We start from the raw sequence: 22,016 nt of genomic DNA on the forward strand, positions 1-22,016 counted from the left end.
TCCCGCTCGTCTAGACGCGTAGGAGGGGAGACGTGTCCTCAAACCCGGGCCCGGGGCCGCGCTCCCGGCCAAGCCCCGCCTCCCTCTGTGCCGAGCGCGCCGGGGATGCGGGGTAGGGGGCGGGGGACGGTTCGGTCCGCCGCGGAACAATGGCCCCGCCCCGCCCACCAGCGGCGCAGCGCTAACCCGGGACTGCTGAACAGGTTTGCGGGTCTCCCCTCCTGCAGGCGAGCTGGAGGCCGCGCACACACAAGTAGATGCACTGATGTGTAGATCTGCACGCGCGTAAGAGGTTCAGCCAATGGTCACGCCGAAAGGAAATGTTCACCGCCAGGCACCAGTGAGCTGTGCTATCCCTGTGCCCATGCCAACAGAAGGTGTGCGGGATGTTTTGGAGATTAGAACGTCGGGTCGTTGTTTTGGAATTGCCTTCGTTGGGAAAGGCCATTTCGTGGAGAAAGGACAGACGTGCTTTCACTCAGAAGCAGGAGAAAGTACTTGTAAGTGCAGCAAGAGTAGCCAAAAGGTATTGCAAGCCAATCCACAAGAATCATTTCATTTGATACTTACTTGTGGCCCTGTGAGGTAGGTAGTCATTTATTCCCTTTTAAAAGATGAGAGAAGTGAGCTATGGAGAAATTAAATAACTTGCTTTATGGTCACAGCAGCCAATCAATGATGGAGCTAGTAGCTGAGTCCAGAAATGTAATGATGGAGCCCAGGTCTTAATCCCTGCTCAGAATCCCTGGTCCCTGAGATGTTCTGACCTCACTGTTGTGGCTCACAGTCTTGCCTTTTCCGGGGGCTGTGGGAGCCTTACCATGGGGATAAGCTGGGAACCAGGCAGGCTGTGCATTCTCCCGGGCTCCAACCACACCCCTGTCTCCCCAAATACCATCCATTTGGGAAGAGAAGAAAGTGAGGAGTTTTGTGCCAACAACTAGCTTCTGGAAGAGAGGCACCTGGGATTGCCTGGGAGGATGATTAAGGAGCTCCCTAGAAGGCCACAGCCTCCTGGCCGGTCACCATCCACCTCCATTCCAGTCCTGACTCACTGTCCAGTGCAAAAGTTTTGAATGAGACTAGATGTTTTTAGATACAGACAGCTGTCTCATCACGGCTCAGAAGCCCTCAGCATGTATGTGGGAGAGAAGTCTGGGCAGGTGTTGCTCCTCTCCAGGCTCTCCTGCAATGTCTAATTGGCTTAATTCCTCTGCCATCTATAGAGCTATTCTTCAAGGCAGAAGAGTCAGGGTTGCTTTGAGGGTGTACCCTCAATTGTGGCCAAAAGTGGCTCTACCATTGAGACCAAATTTCTTTCCCTTTAACTGACTAGGTATGTCTGAGCCTATTTCCTCCAGACCCTGGACTTCATCAGGGAACGAGCCTGAAACATCAGAGTTCTCTAGAAACTGCCCTCCTCCTCACTTAGACTCAGGTAGGTATGACTGCTGGTATCACTTAATGCTGCCATTACTATGTAAGCTAGGTGCTAGGTCATTCATTTTCTGCAAGAGAAAGGAAAGGGGGCCTGCCAAGACATAAATGGAGAATCAGGAATGTTTTATTCCTCTCTAAAGACAAGATGCTACCCTGTGGGGGAATCTCTAGGAGTTTATGGAAGGTCTGGATAAGGAGAGAGTTTTGGGGGAGGAGAGGAATGGCCAGAGCCCATCTCACTGTTGATACCTATAGTAGAAAGGTGAATGGTTCCCTAGCTTGGGCTTCCTCCCTGAAGTACATCTGGGGCATATCACATGGCTATGAATGTGTCACCCACTACTTTAAAACTCTCACTACTTTAAAAGTAGCTTGCCACAACCCATGAAATGTGGCTATGTGGTAGGAGTAATATTATGAGGAAAGCATGAGCTTTTTTTTTTTTTTTTTCCGGTCATAAGGGACCTTAGTGCCCTGACCAGGGATCAGACGTGCCCCCTACATTGGAAGTGCAGTCTTAACCACTGTACTGGCAGGGAAATCCCAGCATGAACTTTGATATCAAGAAGTATTAGGTCAGTGGCAAATTAGAAGTTATAAATAAGTATATGATCAATATTTGTATTCAGTTGCATGTATACATTGATTAAGATGATAGGTGTTTTAATGCATAATAAGAAAGCACAAAATATGCTTGGGAGGTGAAGACTGGACCTATAAATCTTGCTTTGTGAAAAGGGGTGCCGGGTACCATGGCAGTTTCTGGACTGATGTTGATCTATGGATTAATTTAATCCCTATAAAAATCCAACAGATTTCTTTGAGGAAATAGACAAGCTGACTCTAAAATTTAAGTGGAAACGCAAAGGGTCAAGAGTAGCCAAAAATTATCTTGGAGAAAAAGAACAAAGTTGAAGGAGTAAAAATATTTTAATTAGGACTTACCATAAGCCTAGAGTATTCAAGAGAGTGTGGTATTAGGAAAATAGAGACAAATAGGTCAACAAATTAGAAATTTTAGAAACCCACCAACACATGTTAACTGACTTTTTACAATGGTCCCAGGTCAGTACAATGTGAGAGGGAAAGTCTCTTTTAACAAGTATTGCTGGGACAACTGGATAACCATATAGGTTAAATGAACCTCAACCTCTAGCTCATTCCACACACACAAAAAATTAATTTGAGAGCTAAATGTAAACCTACAACTATAAAGTTTCTATATAGAACAGAGGAAAAGATGTTTGTGACCTTGAGGTAGGCAAAGGTTGTTTGGACAGGATACAAAAAAGCAAGAACCATGGGGTGGGGAAATGGATAAAATAGACTCAAGAAAGTTAACATTTTCTGATACCAAAAGGAACTATTAAGAAAACAAACGGATAAGACAGTGAATGAGAACATATATCACAGCACATAAAAAGATAACTCAGAAAACTGATATAAGATTTCACAAAAGGAGGTATAAAAATAGCCAATAAACACATGAAAAATTGCTGAAAGCACTAGCCTTAGATATGACACCTAAAGCATAGGCAACAAAGGAAAAAAATAGACAAATGGAACTTCATCAAAATTAAACCTTTTATACTTCAGGGCTTATTATCCAGAAAGTGAAATCACAACCCACAGAATGGGAGAAAATGTTTGCATATCATATATCAGAAAAGGAATTCATATCTAGAACGTACTAGTAACTCTTACAACTCGGTAATAAAAACCCCATTAAAAATAGGTACTGCTCCAAAGAATCGCAAATGACCTATAAGCATAGGAAAAGTTGCTCAGCATTGGTAGCCACTAGCAAAATGCATGTCAAAACCAAGATGAGATACTTGATGCCCATTAGGATGGCTATATTCAATGAAACATAAAAAGTGGTGAGGATATGGGTACATTGAAGCCTTGCTATCGGTAATGGAAAATGGTGCAGCCACTTTTGAAAAAGTTTGGTAGCTCCTCAAAAGATTAAACATGGAGTTACCATATGGTCCAGAATTTCACTCCCAGGTATATCCCCAAGATAAATAAAAATATATGTGCACAGATAAACGTCTATACAGATATTCATAACAGCCAAAAAAAAAAAAAATGGAGACAACCTAAACACCCATTGACTGACTAATGGATAAATAAGAGGCAGAATGTTTTACAGAGGAATATTATTCAGCATTTAAAAAAAAAGAATGAAGTACTGGTACATACCATGACATAAATGAATCTTGAAAATATGCTAAGGGCAAGAAACCACTCAACAAAGAGCCACATGATACCACATATATGAACTGTCCAGAATAGTGAGATCTGTAGAAACATAAAGTAATTTATGTTGTTGTAAATAAACATAATAAGGAAATTTATTGTAAATAAACAATAAAGTAAATTTGTTGCTGTCATTTGGTAACTAAGCTGAGTCTGACTCCTTGTGATCCATGGGGTACAACCCACCAGGGTCCTCTGTCCATGGGATTTCCCAAGCAAGAATACTGGAGTGGGTTGTCATTTCCTTCTCCACAGGATCTTCCAGACCCAGGGATCAAACCCTTGTCTCCTGCTTTGGCAGGCGGATTCTTTACCACTGAGCAACCAGGGAATCCCTATAAGGGCTGAGAACACGCTAAATGTTGGTGACCATGTGAAATCTCTGAAACCCTCAAACACTGCTGGTGGAAGCATGAAACAGTACAAATACTTTGAAAACAGTTTGGCAGTTTCTTAAAATTCTGAATACTCCCATCCGAAGATCCAGTAATTCCACTCCTGGAACTGTCCTCAAGTGAAATGAAAACATATGTCCACAAAAAGACTCGTACAAGAAAATTCATTATAGCTTCATACATTATAGCCTCAAATGGGAAACATCCCCAAAGTTGCTCCAGGAGGAGAATGGATAAACAGTGTATGAAAAGAATGAACTATAAACACATGCAACAACATGGATGATTCTTTAAAAAAAAACATGCTCACCAAAAGCTAGACACCAAAAGTAACATAGTGACTGATTTCCTTTTTATGAAGTCTAGTAAGAGGAAAAACTAATGTGTAGTGTGAGAAGACAATAAAATATTCATTGAACCCCTACTCTACAGCAGGCTCTGTTCTAGGAGTTGGAAACACTGGTGATAAAGCTCCCCATTCTTGCCTTCATGGAGTTTACATTCTGATGGGAGAGACAATTAACATATATTTAATAGCAAGTGCAGAGGGGGGGGGAAAGAATAAGGGAATTTAGAGCAAATTGTTCTATGAAATGCAGAAACTTTGGAGATTCTGGGCATGATCTGTGCTCAAGAGGAGCCCAAAGCTCATGTCTTTTTTTTTTTTTTTAAATTACAGTTTGCTGGCCCTAATAGTCTGCTGCTTCAATATTTGTGCCTATTTCTGGACTGGGTTCCCACTTAGCTATGACTTTTCTGGCTCCCCTTTGAGATACAAATGTGTACTCAGGACTTGCTGTCCTGAGTGTTTCTGGGCTGGACCCAGAGTAGACGATCACTACTGGGTGAGGTTCATTTCTAGGCTGCAGGTAGTTGCAAGGGACAGCCTACGGGCAGAACTCGCCAGAACTGCTGAGTCTCTTCACCTGGCCTCTGTCCTTTCTTGACCTCTGCTAGAGGTGAGGAGGTTTTGTGGCCTTGCTCTTCTCTCATTTTACTTCCTTTCAGGAGCTGGCAGCTGAACTCTCCCCTATACTTGTGCTCCTGCATTTACCTGACCTCTGACTTACAGGGATTCTTAAGAAAAGGGAGGACAGTTCAGAGGACTTTCCCACCTCTTCCCACAGCTGAGAAGGCAAAGATTTTCCCCACCCACATGACAAGAAAGAATATGACCCCACACAGGCAAGCAGGTCACTATCAGGAGAGAGAGAGATACTTCTGGGACATAGAGGTGCTTCTCAGCCTGGCATCAGCTCTTCCCCTTGTGTGAAGGCCTATCTTTAGTGACCTGGCCTCTCCAAGCCTGGCTTTGGGTGTCCCACGCTAAGCAGCCCAGTGGGAGGCCAGTAGGCTTCCGTAGGAGGCCATGATCCTCCTGGAAGGGGAGTCCTTCAGGTGTTGGGGTGGGGAGAGTGGCCCAAGCCCAAACTTTCAGGAAGAAGCAGACTTGTGAGGCAAGGTTCCTTCTCCATTTTTCACCCCCTGTGACTGTGAGTCATTCTTGGCTACAGAACCAGCTGCCACATTGTCAGGACAGTCCCTTTGTGGATTCTACGTGGCCAGGGCAAAGGTTTTGAAATGTAGGGGCTGTACGTTGCATGCCAGTGATTGAGTCGGTTTATGAGTGTCTCTCTGCTTTCTGGATCCAGGGTGAAGCCTCCAGAATCCTTGTTCTGAAGACCCTGGCGTCCTGGGTGTTAGGATACTGGCTCCCTGTTGCGTTGTAGCTGACCACATCACAGCATAGTAGGTTTCAGCTTTCTTTCCCTTTGTGTAGTAGGCAGTGGGGTGACACAGTAGACAACCCCGTTTGGGAAATAAGCCGACACTTAAGAATATGGAAAATAGCAAGATTCCAGAACCGGTTCCTTTCACTTCCAACTCTGGTCCCAGCTTCATCTCCAACTTGCTCTTTTAAAGCTTTGTCCCTCAGTTTCTCCTCTGCAAAATGGAGGCAAGCCATCTTCAGTTATCATATACTTCTCTCATAGGAGGGAAGTTAATAAATACCTAGCTCTGGTCTTCCAGGGGTTTGGGGAAAGGATGAGGGCCCATGTGAGTGGCTTTCTGTACACATGTGACCTGTATCCCAGGAAATCACATGATTCTCATGAATACTTGCTTGAGTCACAGAAAGGCCCCCGTACTGGACAGTTTGGGTCTCCCTTTTCCCTTCCCTTGAGTTGTTTAGGAAGACAGGGCTTGAGGACACATGTCTGGGATCATGGCACATTAGGCTGCAAAAGGAAAGAGGGAGATGGAGTGGCAGCCTAGTGGTGGGGGCTGGTCCTTGGGTAACACTTCCCTTGAGGATCTGTGACTGTCCCAGTCAAATGTCAAATGGGGGTGGGGGAGTATGTTCACAGATCTTCATGCGACCTGGACAACCCACTCGACAATCTCTTCCTTTTGCCCTCGGGGCTCCCTGTATGGAGAAGCCAGTAACATCGATAATATCTGAACCTGGGGAGGCTAGGTTTACAGAAGGACTGGCTGCGACCCTCATAGGTGCTCAGGGACCTCAGGCCTGTCTCCTGCCCCAAATCCCCCCGATCTGTTCTTCCTTACTTCCTTCTTCCTCCTGCTTTCCCACAGATCTAAGCCAAACTTTGGATGTACATAAGTGAAGAGAAGGGCTTCCCAGGTGGCACTAATGGTAAAGAATCCACCTGCCGATGCAGGAGACGCAAGTTTATTCCCTGCATCAGGAAGATCCCCTGGAGGAGGAAATGGCACCCAGTGGCAACCCACTCCGGTATTCTTGCCTGGAGAATCCCATGCACAGAGGAGCCTGGAGGGCTCCAGGCCATGGGGTCACAAAGAATCGCACACGACAGCACACACACGCACAAGTAGAGAGAATTCATTTCCTTGACCTAACGTCCTACCCGATGGTGATAGTAATTAGACTCATTTCCTCCCCCATGACTGACAGGTACCCAAGGCTTCTCTTCAGCCCCTCAGATCCTGAGATTAAAGTGTCTGCTTGCTCAAACAAGCACATTGAGACAAGGTGTGATCTAGCCAGCCCCACGTCACTGTCCTTCCATACTGCCCATGGCCTTGTGACATCAGGGCAAGAGGCCAGAGCTGTACAGACTGTCATCACCTCCGGACCTCAAGATTTTCCGTGGGACCTGGCAATGTGGAGAACAGCTGGAAGTCAGCACCCACATCTGGCCTTAGGTTGTCCCCGGCCTGTTCTCTGTGCAGAGACAAGAGGCAGGACCCTCATGGGCTATGGGCTCCTTCCTGTCTCATGGTCCAAGCTGAGTCACAGACAGCAGACAGCCAGGAGAGCTAGCATCGGTGCTCCTGCCCAGAGGAGTGGGGACCAGGCTGGTCTGTATTCTGGGCACCCACTGGCTTCTAGGGGAGATTGAGTAAAACAAGGGGTAGAGACCCTGCACTTCCATAAATATATCAGCTCTCTCATTCAGTGAGTATGGAGTGCCACATGGTCCCAGGCACAGTGGTAAGTGCTTAAGTTATAAAGAGATCCTGACCTTGGACAACTCACCATAGTAGTGGAGATCCTTATAACTCTGGGTGATGGTGTTTAGCACAGGGTGCTATGGACTCCAGGGAGAGGCACATACCAGACCAGCTTGGGAGAATCAAGGGAGACTTCCTGGAGGAGGTGGCAGTGTTGAGTCTCAAGGTACCACTGGGATGGATGTGGAGAAGGGCAGTTGACAAGTTTAGAGGCTCAGAAGAGGAAGAGAGACACAAAACTGACACTCTGCTGATTAGGACCTGAAACACACTCCTCCAAGGACCCAGGCCAGAGAGATGGTGTGAGGTCTTGTGCTGTGTGACCCTAGTTGAGGAGAGGTTGGGGCACTTTTCCAGCCAGCTCCCCGTTTGACTGCGTGGTCTACCTCGCCGGATCCCTCCTTCCCCAGATTGTGCCCTGTCAGGCCTAGAACAGCAGTGTGTGTGTGTGCGTGCCTGTGTGAACGCACATACAGCCACGTGCCGCTGTGTGTCCCCAGTGGGTGGGGCAGGTCTGGCGCCTCTACCAAGTAATTCCTACCTGTCTCTGGGGACTGGGCCTATGTCTGCAGATCAGAGTGAATGCTACTGGGCGCAGTTAATGGGAAGAGTGTGGGACCAGGGGCTAACAGTCTGTGCATGCGAGACTTGGGGACAAAGGTCTTATTAGGACCAGGTCCAGGCTGGTGATCTCACTGACACCCTGGGGAGGTGACACCCAGGGACAGATCATGGGACTGGGGCCAGGCTGGCAGTTTCTGTGGTGGCCTGACTTTTCACCAGGGCTCTTACCCCAGCCAGGGAAGGTGTCCCATACCTGAGCATTTCATCTGTGGTGGGCAGAAAGAAGGACAGGCCCAGGGTCTCCAATAACAAATACCTGAGCTGGAAGGAAAGCCTTTCTTGCCCTGACTCTGTTCTGAGCTGAATGGAGAAGAGAGGGCATGCCCCAGCCTTGCTTTTGTGGTCAGAGAGAGGTGTGCCCCGCTTGCTTCGTATAGTGGCTAAGGGGAGTCTCATTGTCTTCCAGAATTCCAAATCAATGTTCCCTCTGTCCTACAGGTGGAAGGTTAGAGGCCTTAACCATTCCATGCCCTCAGCACCTCTCTTTTGCATCTCTCCCTCCCTCCTTGTTGTTCCCTGCAGGCCCCTACCCGAACCCAGCCCCCATGAGGCACCCTCTCCCCAGCTGATCCAGCCTCTGGCCTCCACAGGCGGTTGGCCTGCTCTCCCCTGCCCTTCCCTTTGCCTGATAGTAACCTCTTCCACAGCTGATGTCACCCCGCTTTGCACTGACACAGCAGTTGAGCCGGGTACAGCAGGGCTGCACGGGCCAGAGGGCAGCTGTCTGTGTCCCAAGTCAGGCTTCCCTTGGTGCCTCCTCCCCGCAGCCACTCCCTCTGAGCCCGTGTATCCACCTGAGGATTGCGTGTTGACTGAGCCTTCACAGTGCTCCGTGGACTCTTAGTTCTCTTTTGTGCAGGGGTGGTGGTGGGCAGCGGGGAGGTGATGGAGAATGCAGCCAAGGCTCCGAAGCTGCCCCCGGGGAGCTCACAGCTTTCCAAAGGAAACAGGACAAAGTCCAGTAGCCAGCTGGGCAGGATAACATCTAATGACAGCAGGGTATAAACGTACCATGTTAAATGGGGAATGGGTTCAGGGGAGGCTCCTACCCAAAGCGCCCCCAGAACTGGTTAGAGGAGAGAATGGGCCTGAGACAAACTCATTTAGCAATTTTTTGAGTGTCTATTCCTGTGCACTGGCCTGGGTGCTTTGACAAACTACTAATATTTATTGATATAGTTAGACTATGTTACAAGGCTCAGAAAGCTGTATCAGTCTGGGGCTATTAGGGTAGGGGTAATGTGGGGGGGACATATCAGTTCCCTTTGCCTAGGGGTGGGTAGATACTTCATAGATTTGTCTAGCAAGGAGTTCATTCCAAGCATGGAACAAATGTGCTGAGTGGGGAGTGGAAAGGAGTCTTGCTAGTCCCATTGCCCCCGTCCTGGTTCCATCAACCCTGGAACTAAGGTCCGGGCCCCTGGGCAGGTTACAGTCTGGAAGCCCACCCCACCACCACCACCTTCCACATCACCTGGAGGTGTCTTCCTTTCATTTCATTCCCCATCTCCACCTTTCTTCTCCATCTCTCTCTGCCCAAGAGGAAAGAGGGGAAATCCCACACTTGCCCTCAGCTTCCTCTTTGTCATCTAGGTGTAAATGATGCAATTGGGGTAGATTGCCAGGCCATTCTCTGCTGCTCCCATGCCTGGGGTTGCCTGGATTCCCTTTTAAACTCCCAAGTTACTTCCTCCCATTTCCATAAGGCACTCTGCGTTTGCAATGTGACCTGGCCCAGACATGTTCTTGTAGAATCCTTGCTTTCCCCATGTGCTTCTTTGAAGCAGCACCCCAGAGAGCCAACTGTATTCAGCCCATTCCTGCCAAGCCTGTCTTTCAGCTAAGGACCAGCCAGGGGAGAGAAGGGCAAAGCCCAGAGGTCCGAGCACAGTAAACCCTCAGCACTCAGGGCAGCCCTCGAAGGCGACTGACGTGGTAAGTCCCTGTCACGCTGGGCACCCACAAGTCTTCTTCCCTAACACCCTTCTCCCCAAACTTCTGCTTTCTGTGGGCAAATGCCAACTTCTTCCTGGCCCCCAAGAGCTACCTGGCCCTCTGGACCACTTGGCAAAGCTATGGCTGCCCTGTTATGTACTTGGCCTTGGCAGAGGCCAGAACATACTGACAACTCTGGTGCCAGGGGAGGGTCATCTGAGACAGCAGGACCCCGAGAAAGGGATGGGCCCTGGTGCTGGTCAACCTGTCTCCTGCTGGGCCAGACTGGCACCTGGGCCTGTGGGTCAGGGCTGAAGCCAATACCCAGTTAATCCCATTACCTCCTTCAGTTTTCGAGAGCTTATAAGCAAGAAGGTGCCAAAGGCAGGGGCCTCGAAAAGGTAGGGCTTTCTTGGGAGGGTATAGTACTTGGATTCATCCAGGAAAGTGGAGAATTGGATGCAGCATGCAGCACGTGGGAGGAGATGGTCACTGGGGGAGGGGTTGGGGAGTGGGGCGTGAAGTCAGCACAAGAGGTGTGAAGTGGGGATTGAACTGCCCCCCTCAGAGGTGGGGAACACAGATGGCCCTTGGTGGAGACTACTGGGGGCTGTTGTTCAGTCTCTAAGTTGCGACAATTTGCGACCCCATGGATTGCAACACACCAGGTTTCCCTGTCTTTCACTATCTCCTGGAGTTTGCTTAAACTCATATCCATTGAGTCGGTGATGCCATCCAACCATCTCATCCTCTGTCGTCCCCTTCTCCTCCTGCCTTCAATCTTTCCCAGCATCAGGGTCTTTTCCCATAAGTCAGCTCTTTGCATCAGGTGGCCAAAATATTGGAGCTTCACCTTCAACATCAGTCTTTCTAATGAATATTCAGGGTTGATTTCCTTTAGGATTGACTGGTTTGGTCTCCTAGCTGTCCATGAGACTCTCAAGAGTCTTCTCAAGCACCACAATTGGATAGTATCAGTTCTTCGGTACTCAGCCTTCTTTATGGTTCAACTCTCACATCCATACATGACTAATGGAAAAACCATAGCTTTGACTAGACTGACTTTGGTGACAAAGTGATATCTCTGCTTTTTAATATGCTGTCTAGGTTGGTCATAGTTTTCCTTCCAAGGAGTAAGCATCTTTTAATTTCATGGCTGCAATCACCATCTGCAGTGATTTTGGAGCCCAAGAAAATAAAATCTGCCACTGTTTCCACTTTTTCCCCTTCTATTTGCCATGAAGTGATGGGACTGGATGCCATGATCTTAGTTTTTTGAATGTTGAGTTTTAAGTCAGTTTTTTCACTCACCTCTTTTTACCTTCATCAAGAGGCTCTTTACTTCCTCTTGGCTTTCTGCTGTTAGAGTGGTATCATCTGCATATCTGAGATTGTTAATATTTCTCCTGGCAATCTTAATTCCAGTTTGGGATTCATCCAGCCCGCATTTTGCATGTTGAATTCTGCATAGAATTTAAATAAGCAGGGTGACAATATACAACCTTGGTGTTCTACTTTGCCAACGTGGAACCAGTCTGTTGTTCAATGTCAGGTTCTAATTGTTGCTTCTTGACCTGCATACAGGTTTCTTAGGAGACAGGTAAGGTGGTCTGGTATTCCCATTTCTTTAAGAATTTTCTACAGTTTGTTGTGATCCATACAGTCAAAGACTTTCATGTAGTCAATGAAGAAGATGTTTTTCTGGAATTCTCTTGCTTTTTTAATGATCCAATGAATGTTGGCAATTTGATCTCAGGTTTGTTTCTCTGCCTTTTATAAATCCAGCTTGTACATCTGGAAGTTCTCAGTTCACATACTGTTGAAACCTCGCTTGAAGGATTTTAAACATTACCTTGGTAGCATGTGAAATGAGTGCAGGTGTCCTATAGTTTGAACATTCTTTGGCATTGCCTCTCTTTGGAATTGGAATGAAAACTGATCTTTTCCAGTTCTGTGGCCACTGCTGAGTTTTCCAAGTTTCCTGGCATATTAAGTGCAGCACTTTAACAGCATCATCTTTTAGGATTTGACATAGCTCAGCTGGAATTCCATCACCTCCACTAGCTTTGTTTGTGGTAATGCTTCCTAAGGCCCACTTGACTTCACACTCCAGGATATCTGGCTCTAGGTGAATGACGACACCATCATGGTTATCTGGATCATTAATATTTTTTTTGTATAGTTCTTCTGTGTATTCTTGCCACCTCTTCTTAATTTCTTCTGCTTCTGTTCTCTTCTTGCCATTTCTGTCCTTTATTATGTCCATCTTTGCATGAAATGTTCCCTTGGCATCTCTAATTTTCTTGAAGAGATCTCCAGTTTTTCCTATTCTATTGTTTTACTATATTTCTTTGCATCGTTCACTTAAGGCTTTTTTATTTCTCCCTGATATTCTCTGGAACTCTGCATTCAGTTGGATATATCTTTCCCTTTCTCCTTTGCCTTTCGCGTCTCTTCTTTTCTCAGCTATTGGTAAGGCCTCCTCAGACAACCATTTTGCCTTCTTGCATTTTTTTCCCTTGGGGGTAGTTTTGGTCACCCCCTCCTGTACAATGTTATGAACCTCTGCCCATAGTTCTTCAGGGAGTCTGTCTACCAGATCTAATCCCCTTGAATCTATTCATCACCTCCACTCTATAATCATGAGGGATTTGATTTAGGTCATACCTGAATGATGTAGTGTTTTACCCTACTTTCTTCAATTTAAGCCTGAATTTTGCAATAAGGAGCTCATTACCTAAGCCACAGTCAGCTCCAGGTCTTGTTTTTGCTGACTGTATAGAGTTTATCCATCTTTGGCTGCAAAGAATATATTCAGTCGGATTTCAGTATTGACCATCTGACAATGTCCATGTGTAGAGTCATCTCTTGTGTTGTTGGAAGAGAGTGTTTGCTATAACCAGTGTGTTCTCTTGGCAGAATTCTCTTAGCCTTTGCCCTGCTTCATTTTGTACCTGAGGGCCGAGGCTGTTCCTTTTCCAAAAGAAGGTGTGGAGGCCATGAAAACAGGCCTTACAGATTTCCATCTACTGGTGGGATAATTGACCAAGAGCCTCCACCTGGGGCACTTATAGGTGAGCAGCCCAGCCAATAATCGAGCTTAGCAGGGATACTAAGGCAGGCTTCTTCCTGGAAGACACAGAATTCTCCTGGTGGTTTGTTTGGGCTCCCTGAAGGTCTTGGCCAACGTTTCTGAGACTAACTATACTGCAGGAGGCTCCACACCAACTTTCCTACTCTCTCTTCTTCATTTGGGGTCAGACTGACATTCTAGTCTGACAACTCTCCTAGCATTTCTAGGCGCACTCCCTACTTTCACTTGCAAGTGTTTCCCACACTAAAACCCCTCACAAGCTTTATTCTTGGCTTCTGCTTCTCAGAGGACACAGATTAACACAAAAAGCTACCAAGCCTCCAGAATGATAAATCCCCGTGGGTTAGGACTTGTTAGCAGAGTTACCAAGCAGAAAAGAATAAGTAACAGGAAGGAGCAGGAGAGAAACAGTCCCTAGGTTGGAGACTCTCTGAGTACACAGCCTTTCAAACTGGGCAAGGGTACTGCTACCACCTGGTGGACATTTTAGGCAAAGCACCATTGTGCCTTCCCACTCTGCTCTGTGATTCTGCTCAAGAAGGTGGGAGTGAAGAATCTATTCTGGGCCTTGGGATCCCCTCTCCCTCATTTCGGAGAAGGCAAAGGCACCCCATTCCAGTACTCTTGACTGGAAAATCCCATGGATGGAGGAGCCTGGTAGGCTGCAGTCCATGGGGTCGCTAAAAGTCGGACACAAGTGAGTGACTTCACTTTCACTTTTCACTTTCATGCATTGGAGAAGGAAATGGCAACCCACTCCAGTGTTCTTGCCTGGAGAATCCCAGGGACGAGGGAGCCTGGTGGGCTGCCGTCTATGGGGTCGCACAGAGTTGGATACGACTGAAGCGACTTAGCAGCAGCAGCGGCTCCCTCATTTACAGCATAAATTATAAGAATTGAATTCCAGATTCAAATGTTTATCCTTTAAAGTCAGCACCACGGTTGGACATCTGTATAGATACTAAAAATCACTAGCTTGTATACTTAAATGGGTAAACTGTATAATCTGTGAATTATATCTCAATAAAGCTGTTTTTAAAATTCAGCACCAGAAGAGGCGTTGGAATGAACTGAAACTTCTATTTTATTTAAAATAATTTTTATTTTTAAAAGGAAAAAATAGAAGAATTTTAATTTTAATTTGGAGGATAGTTGATTTACAATGTTGGGTTTGTTTCAGATATTATGAACTGAAGCTTTTAGAACATGAAGATGAGGATGGTTGGTTTTGGTTTCTTGCTGCTGCTGCTAAGTCGATTAGTCGTTGTCCGTGGCAACCCCATAGACGGCAGCCCACCAGGCTCCGCCATCCCTGGGATTCTCCAGGCACGAACACTGGAGTGGGTTGCCATTTCCTTCGGTTTCTTGGGACATCCCCAAGCAGATGTGCAAGAAGCTCACCCAGCAGGCACTCAGATACTTAGTAAATTTACATGTGCAGTTAAATGGAGCCACTTCATTCATTGCCTTGCCACCCACTCTTTAACCTTTCCACCCCTGCTCCTCCAAATCAGGCATCTCTAGCCTCCTCACTTTTCAAGGTCTCCTGAGAGATTCTAGTCTAAACATCCAGAAGCTTTTATCGGAATTCTTGACCTTTTAACACCATTTGATACCATCCATCAGCGCCCACTTCTTCAAACACTCCTCCTCTGACTTTCGTGTCTTGAAAAATCTCTGGTCCTCCTCCTGTCTCTAATGACTCTTTCTCCCTTTTGGCTCCTCTTCCATCCTCCAACTCAAGTTCTTTTCTTTCTTTATTCAGTCTAATCCTTTGGCAATCTTAACTGTTCCTGTGGCTCCAATAAACTTCTAGCCACACAATCCCCATATTACTGTCTGTAGTCTTTATTGCCCTCTTAAACTTCAGCCCAAATTGTTCAACAGCCTCTCGTATTTCGTCATCTTAACACTAGGCTCAAATATACTTAAAGCCAAATTCATCACCTTCCTACTGAAACTCACTCCTCTTTTGCTCCATCTCCCTACCCACCTTGTAATAACATCACCACTCTTCCAGTTGTCCGGGTTTGAGACCTTAGATCTGCCTCTGATTTCTCTCCCTTGTACCTCACATTCCTTCAGGTGCATTGTAATCCCAGCAGATGCCACCTAAGAGACTTCTCATAAATCTTTCCTTTCCTTTCTAATCTTATTTCACCGAATGAAATTCATACTTTCATTATCTGTCCCTGAGCTAACACAGTAATTTTCCAACTGATTTGCTTGCTTCCAGTCTCTCCCCAAACCAACCTATCCTGTTGTCAGACTGTTTTCCATAAAATATAGCTTTAATGTAGTTACTCTGTTCAGATGCTTTGTTTGTCTTTCTGTTGCCTAATAAATAAAATGGCTGGTATATAAGGCCTTCCATATTTTCTCCCAGCCCTCTTTCCAGGCTCCCTTTCTATACTCCAGCCAAAGTGGGCTTGTTCTTCCAAAAGAGACTTACTTTCAACTTCCCACCTGCCTGGCTTCGTACACACTGCTGCCCCTGCAGGGTGACATGCAGGAAGTCATTACCACTGTCATCAGACCCCATTTGGAAGCCTGACGCCACCGTTAAGTTCTCTCTCTGATCCTCGGTTTTCTTCCACCTGTAAAATAGAGATAATGAAAAGCTAATTGTATGAGAGTTAACTGAGATCATATTAATACACAGTAAAGTATCTGACATTGTGGTTCAGTGGTAACTAGAAGGACTGATGCTGAAGCTGAAGCTCCAATACTTTGGCCGCCTCATGCGAAGAGTTGACTCATTGGAAAAGACTTTGATGCTGGGAGGGACTGGGGGCAGGAGGAGAAGGGGACGACAGAGGATGAGATGGCTGGATGGCATCACTGACTCGATGGACGTGAGTCTGAGTGAACTCCGGGAGCTGGAGATGGACATGGAGGCCTGGAGTGCTGCAATTCATGAGGTCGCAGACAGTCGGACACGACTGAGCGTCTGAACTGAACTGAACTGAACTGATACCTTATTGTGCTGTGCTCAGTCGCTTCAGTCGTGTCCGATTCTTTGCGACCCAATGGACTGTAGCCTGCCAGGCTTCTCTGTCCATGAGATTTCCCTGGCAAGGAAAATTATTATTTTTTCCGAGTACGAAAGTACTCATAATCATTGTAGAAAAAATTAGCAAAACAATAAGCATCTATAATCACACCATCCAGAGCTGCCATTACTAAATATTTTTATTTTTCAATATTAGTCCTTTTTTTTGATGCATATATCTAAGTATATACAGAGAAAATTTGAATTCTGTACATGTATATGCCAGAAGTTTTAACATAACATACATGAGCTTTTTCTTACAACATTAAATGTTATTCAAAAATATTGCTAATTTCTGCACAACAATCCATAATGTGAATGTGTCTTAATTTATTTGATCTTTTTTCTATTGTTGGATATTTGGGCTTCCTCTTTTCCAGCTTTTTAAAAAATTAATAACTGTTATCAATCACGCTGATAGAGATACCAAGGTAGATTTCTCGATTTGAGATAACAGGGCCAGTGGAACAAAAGAAAAGAAAGTTCTTGGTTCTAAATTCCTGTTCAGGAAGTTTTTTAAAAAAAATTTTGAAAAACGATTGACCTTTATTGAGGTGTGATTGCCATACAAAAAGCTGTATTTATTTAATGTGTACCACTTACTGAGTTTGGCAATAAGTATACAGCTTTATAACCATCACCTCAGGAAATTTTAATCAATTTGTAGTTTCACCAGTTACTCTAGCTCTTTTATTCATTTGTCTCTTTTTCAGCTTTTGAAGAGATAACCAATTTCAGGAGTGAAAAAGTGGTTGGATTCCCTGTTTTTGGAAAGAAGCTAAGGCATGAGTAATTCAAGCTTAGCTCAGCTCCCATTCCAGTGACCATGAGGGACAAAGATGACTGTAAGTTTTAATATTTCTTGCAGTGTTGTAACTTTCTTCTCGTTTGGTCTTTTAACTTGGTCTGTTTCCTTATGCGTACTATCAGTAAAACATGTCTGCCTCTCAGAAACTGTAGTGCGCTGCAGGGACAAGAAGCGGGCAGAGAGATAGAAATCATCATTCCATTCCTCACTGACCTCAGAACGTTGGATCTCCTGCTGCAGAGCCACAAAGCACCTGTTGCTTCTCCCTTGCAGTACTTTTTATGATGATAAACCATCAATTATCTGTATATTTGTTTGATGTTTATCTTCCTCACCAGAGTCTAAATTTCATGGGGCAGGTGGCCCTAAGGCTCGCCTTTGCTATTTCAGTAAACATCTGTGGAGTGAATTATGATTAGAATGAGAACTCAGGATGGAAAAAGATGTGGCTTCTCTAATGGGGCTCTCAGAGGGAGGGACAAGGAGGTATGGTGAATGTCTGCCCTGAGAGCCTGAGGTGATGCTGGAAGAGTGAACCCCGAGGGACCTGCCCTGGGGATCCAGTCTCGCCTCTTCCCAGGCTTGGGACAGTCAGTCGAAGTGCCTCATGTGAAATGTGGTGAGTGGCTCTGAGGAGAAGAACCACATTCTCTCACGTCCTCTTCCCCGAGCCTCTCTATCCTCCATCTCCTTGCCCTCTCATGCCTTTCTTTCTCCTCTCCTCCTCTCTCTTTCTAGCCTGATGTCTCCTACTCAGGTGGAGCTCTTTCCTTCCCTAATCCACCCCCTCCAGCAGGTGGCCTGGTTAACAGTCCACTAACGCACCAGCTGAAGAACCCTGCCTGCCACAGCAGGAGCTCTGCCTAGAAAGGAAGCTGCTAATGCATTATGTCAGGACATGTGAGCTCAGATCCATTTTCTAGGGCTTAGTCAAGTGACAACCTCTTTATTTTTTGGCTGAACTGCGTGGCATGCAGGGTCTTAACCACTGGTCCACCAGGGAAGTCCTAACTCTCTTGTTTTTGGAGATAGTGTCATCTGTCTCTTACCACCTAGGTTTGATTGCTTTCCTCCATCTGTCTAAACCTCTGTAGAAGGTATGGGCAGATGGACAACACTGTCCAGGGGGATCCTTTAGAAATGGGAGGGAAGCTGAGGGTCTCATTCATAAGGATTCCTTTTAGAGAGATGGAAGATGCAAAATGTATTCCAGAAGGACTCTGAAATCAGGGAGGTAAAAGGAAAGGATGAAAAGGCTAACGTGGGTCCTTTTAATGAAGAGGGGGGTCACGTCCAGCCTCTCTGTGAGGTGTCTGATGAAATAAGACAGAGGCTATTTTCTTGCTGTCTGGGCTGGGACAGCTGCTACGGGACTTCATATACCTGGACCTTCCAACTGAACTGACTTGTTCACGTTAATGTATTATGGAGAAGCTGGGGCTCGTGGAGGCCCCCTGGTGTAGTGCTGTGGTGTTTGTTACATGGAAAAGGCAGGGGAGGAGTCCCTTTGGCTTAGCTCACTCAGCTTGCTTTGCTTGATCCACCATGTATGTTTGTTGTTGAAATCTTGGGCTACTCAAATGTCAGTATTTTTACCAGGCAGATGACTGTGGTGGTGTATCAGTGAAGGTTAAGCTCTTATACCAGGCTTCTTTCTTATAGATAAGTGATTTCCAGCGTCTTCCATTGAGAATCATTGCCATAGTGAGCCACTGTTACTTATAAAAGGTTTCTTACTGTTTATGTCTATTGGGGTGAAAAAGGTTGAGTCACTATGTTGAGTACAGAAGGTGGTTTGCAGCTTGCTTCTCCCTGTAGAAACTGGACTGTGGATCACCCTAGAATTCCTTTTTCTAAAGTATGGAAAGTGTCCTATCTCAGAGGAACTTCCAAGGAAAACTTGTAAGGAGATGGACCACAAGATTCCATCTTGTAGACTTTGATGCCTCTGAACTCTTTGTCAAGGCCTATCAGATCCCGGAAGCCCTGGAGAAGCTGACTGGGATGGGGAGGCTGTGAAAAGGGGTGCGCTGGTGGCAGGCATGGGTAACCCTCTTCCTGCTGACTGCATGAGGAGAACGTGTGACCAAAACTTTTGTCTCACTGAAGCAACGGGACCAAGTCTCCAAGTGGCTAAGAGGCTTCATGACGAAGAGGTACTTTTGGTTGGAATGAGTAACAAGGCTTGTCATGTGGTTATAAAACTCTTCTAAGAGGTGCTTTCATTTAAAGACTACTTGTATAATACTTTTGAGGTGAAATGCTAGCATTCCATTCTGTTGGTGTCAGCTGAAGTGGAATGGGTGTGGACACAGAGAGTTCTTGGACCCCACTTGTCCTTCAGGGGGCAATGACAACAGAGTCCTGGCTGAAGGTGTCTATCTTAACCATGAACTGCTGTGTCTGAACTGCACTAGGGTGGATGTAATGCCAGGATTATTAAATTCGTTGTGTGCTTTATAGTGCACAGATTATAAAGACTTCTATTTCAGTTCTAAAATAATCCTTAAGTTTAGCAGGACAGGCCTTATTATCAACACTTTGCGGATAGGTAAACAGAGCCGCAGAGGGACTCTTATTGTTGCCCAGAACCATCTGATCAGTGTGTTTTTCAGCCAAGAGTTAAACCCGGGAGTTTTGGTTTCAAGGTCAAGCCCCTTGGGTTTTGCTGAGCCAATAAGAGGCAGTCTGAGCCACAGGACTCCCCTGAAATCAGTTGCTTTTTTTTAACAGAGCAAAGTCAAGTGCCAGTAGGAGCTGGAGGGCATGGAGAACTGCTGGTCATGAAATCATCAGGAGATCCCACTTTATTACCACATTTGCAACTTCTTGAGTAAGATTTAACATCCTAAGAATGCAGAATGGCTTTTGAGAAAATTTCTCAAGCTCTGTTGCATAACCTGTGCCCACTGTGGGCCTTATAGATTATACTCCATGGGGAGTGCTCAGGACTGAGCAGGGAAACACGTTGGCCAGGTAGGTGACCAAGACAGGTCCCATATCCCTGGCCTTAAGCTCCCTGGGGCCTGGGACCTGTCATGTGATGAACCTCCTTGAGTCCATCCAAACCCCTGCTGATCATAAGCCTCCTTTAGGATATAAAATCACCCAAAGGAATCAGAAACCATCTCCATTTCCTCTCCCCACTTCTTTGGACTCTAGCTTCCTGTCCATCGCCTCTGTCCCAGAGCTCAGTTTTGCAGGCCAAGGGTCCTTTTGCAATTGTTTGAAAAGCCTGTGGGTGAGAGGTAGAAACTCCTGTTCCTTCGCTGTCAGATGGTTTCAGAGCAGATGGGCAGTACAGGCCCGAGTCCTGATCTTTTGTCTTCCCAAAGAAAACCATCACCTTGGAATGTGTCTCATTAACCAGTAAAATGCAAAGAGGGGAACTCTTCTGTCTGTGAGAGCTCACAGAGTTGCTACAGCCCAGTCAGCTACAGCTCAGATGGAGAGTTCATTCCCTTCATAGTGTCCCGGGCTGGGGTGGGAGGAGCCATGCAGCAGGCCCTGGGGGTAGGACAGCTGCTGTCTCAGATGCTGAAGTACACTCACGAGGAGCTGAGCCCAGCCCTGGGTTGTCTGGACTCAGGATCTCTTTGTGGGGATACCTAAGACTGCTCACTTCCACCAGGCTGATGTTTTACTGAGCACAAAGGTGGGTGGGCTTCAGGCCAGAACAGCAGTGGAATAGCCCAGAGAGGGAGTCAAGAGCAGGAGAGAGGGCAGCCCCCACTCCAGCCAGCAAGGAGGAGGTAAGCATCTGCACCTGTAGGGCGCGCCCTGCTCTGAGCCACAGCGCATGCCTGTAGGCAAGCTGGGGCCCTTGCTCAGGGCTGGAGCTAGGCACAGGCAAGGATCTCTGGGGGTCCTTGCCAGGGTTTTGATTCAGAAACCTAAGATTAGGGGGAAAAAGCCAATCAGCCTTGCCATTGCTCCTGCTGCATTTTGTGCTCCTGCTCACTGTTCTAGGTCCAGCGTTAAGCAGAGGCTAAGATAAGCTTTTCATACTGTTCATGGGGTTCTCAAGGCAAGAATACTGAAGTGGTTTGCCATTCCCTTCTCTAGTGGACCACATTCTGTCAGATTCTCCACCATGACCCGCCCGTCTTGGGTTGTCCCACGGGCATGGCTTAGTTTCATTGAGTTAGACAAGGCTGTGATCCTAGTGTGATTAGATTGACTAGTTTTCTGTGAGTATGGTTTCAGTGTGTCTGCCCTCTGATGCCCTCTTGCAACACCAACCGTCTTACTTGGGTTTCTCTTACCTTGGGTGTGGGGTATCTCTTCACGGCTGCTCCAGCAAAGCACAGCCGCTGCTCCTTACCTTGGACGAGGGGTATCTCCTCATCGCTGCCCCTCCTGACCTTCAACGTGGGATAGCTCCTCTAGGCCCGCAAAAGGAGTACATCAAGGCTGTATATTGTCACCCTGCTTATTTAACTTATATGCAGAGTACATCATGAGAAACGCTGGACTGGAAGAAACACAAGCTGGAATCAAGATTTCTGGGAGAAATATCAATAACCTCAGATATGCAGATGACACCACCCTTATGGCAGAAAGTGAAGAGGAACTCAAAAGCCTCCTGATGAAGGTGAAAGTGGAGAGTGAAAAAGTTGGCTTAAAGCTCAACATTCAGAAAACTAAGATCATGGCATCCGGTCCCATCACTTCATGGGAAATAGATGGGGAAACAGTGGAAACAGTGTCAGACTTTATTTTTCTGGGCTCCAAAATCACTGCAGATGGTGACTGCAGCCATGAAATTAAAAGATGCTTACTCCTTGGAAGGAAAGTTATGACCAACCTAGATAGCATATTCAAAAGCAGAGGCATTACTTTGCCAACAAAGGTTCATCTAGTCAAGGCTATGGTTTTTCCAGTAGTCATGTATGGATGTGAGAGTTG

The 22,016-nt window shown here is 46.3% G+C and overlaps 1 protein-coding gene across 1 annotated transcript in view; it reads left to right on the forward strand.

Moving 5' to 3' along the window:
- The first annotated feature begins 222 nt into the window (after positions 1-222).
- PKD2L1 (polycystic kidney disease 2-like 1) overlaps positions 223-22,016 on the forward strand; it is a 74,901-nt gene continuing 53,107 nt past the window's right edge. Inside the window, exons 1-3 of the mRNA XM_010859527.1 lie at positions 223-500; positions 1,337-1,438; positions 17,014-17,145. The gene's annotated coding sequence lies outside the window, so the exon portion shown is untranslated. The remainder of the gene's footprint in view (positions 501-1,336; positions 1,439-17,013; positions 17,146-22,016) is intronic.

Source organism: Bison bison, unplaced genomic scaffold, assembly GCF_000754665.1.
Source record: "Bison bison bison isolate TAMUID 2011002044 unplaced genomic scaffold, Bison_UMD1.0 scf7180017864456, whole genome shotgun sequence".
Taxonomy (NCBI): domain Eukaryota; kingdom Metazoa; phylum Chordata; class Mammalia; order Artiodactyla; family Bovidae; genus Bison; species Bison bison.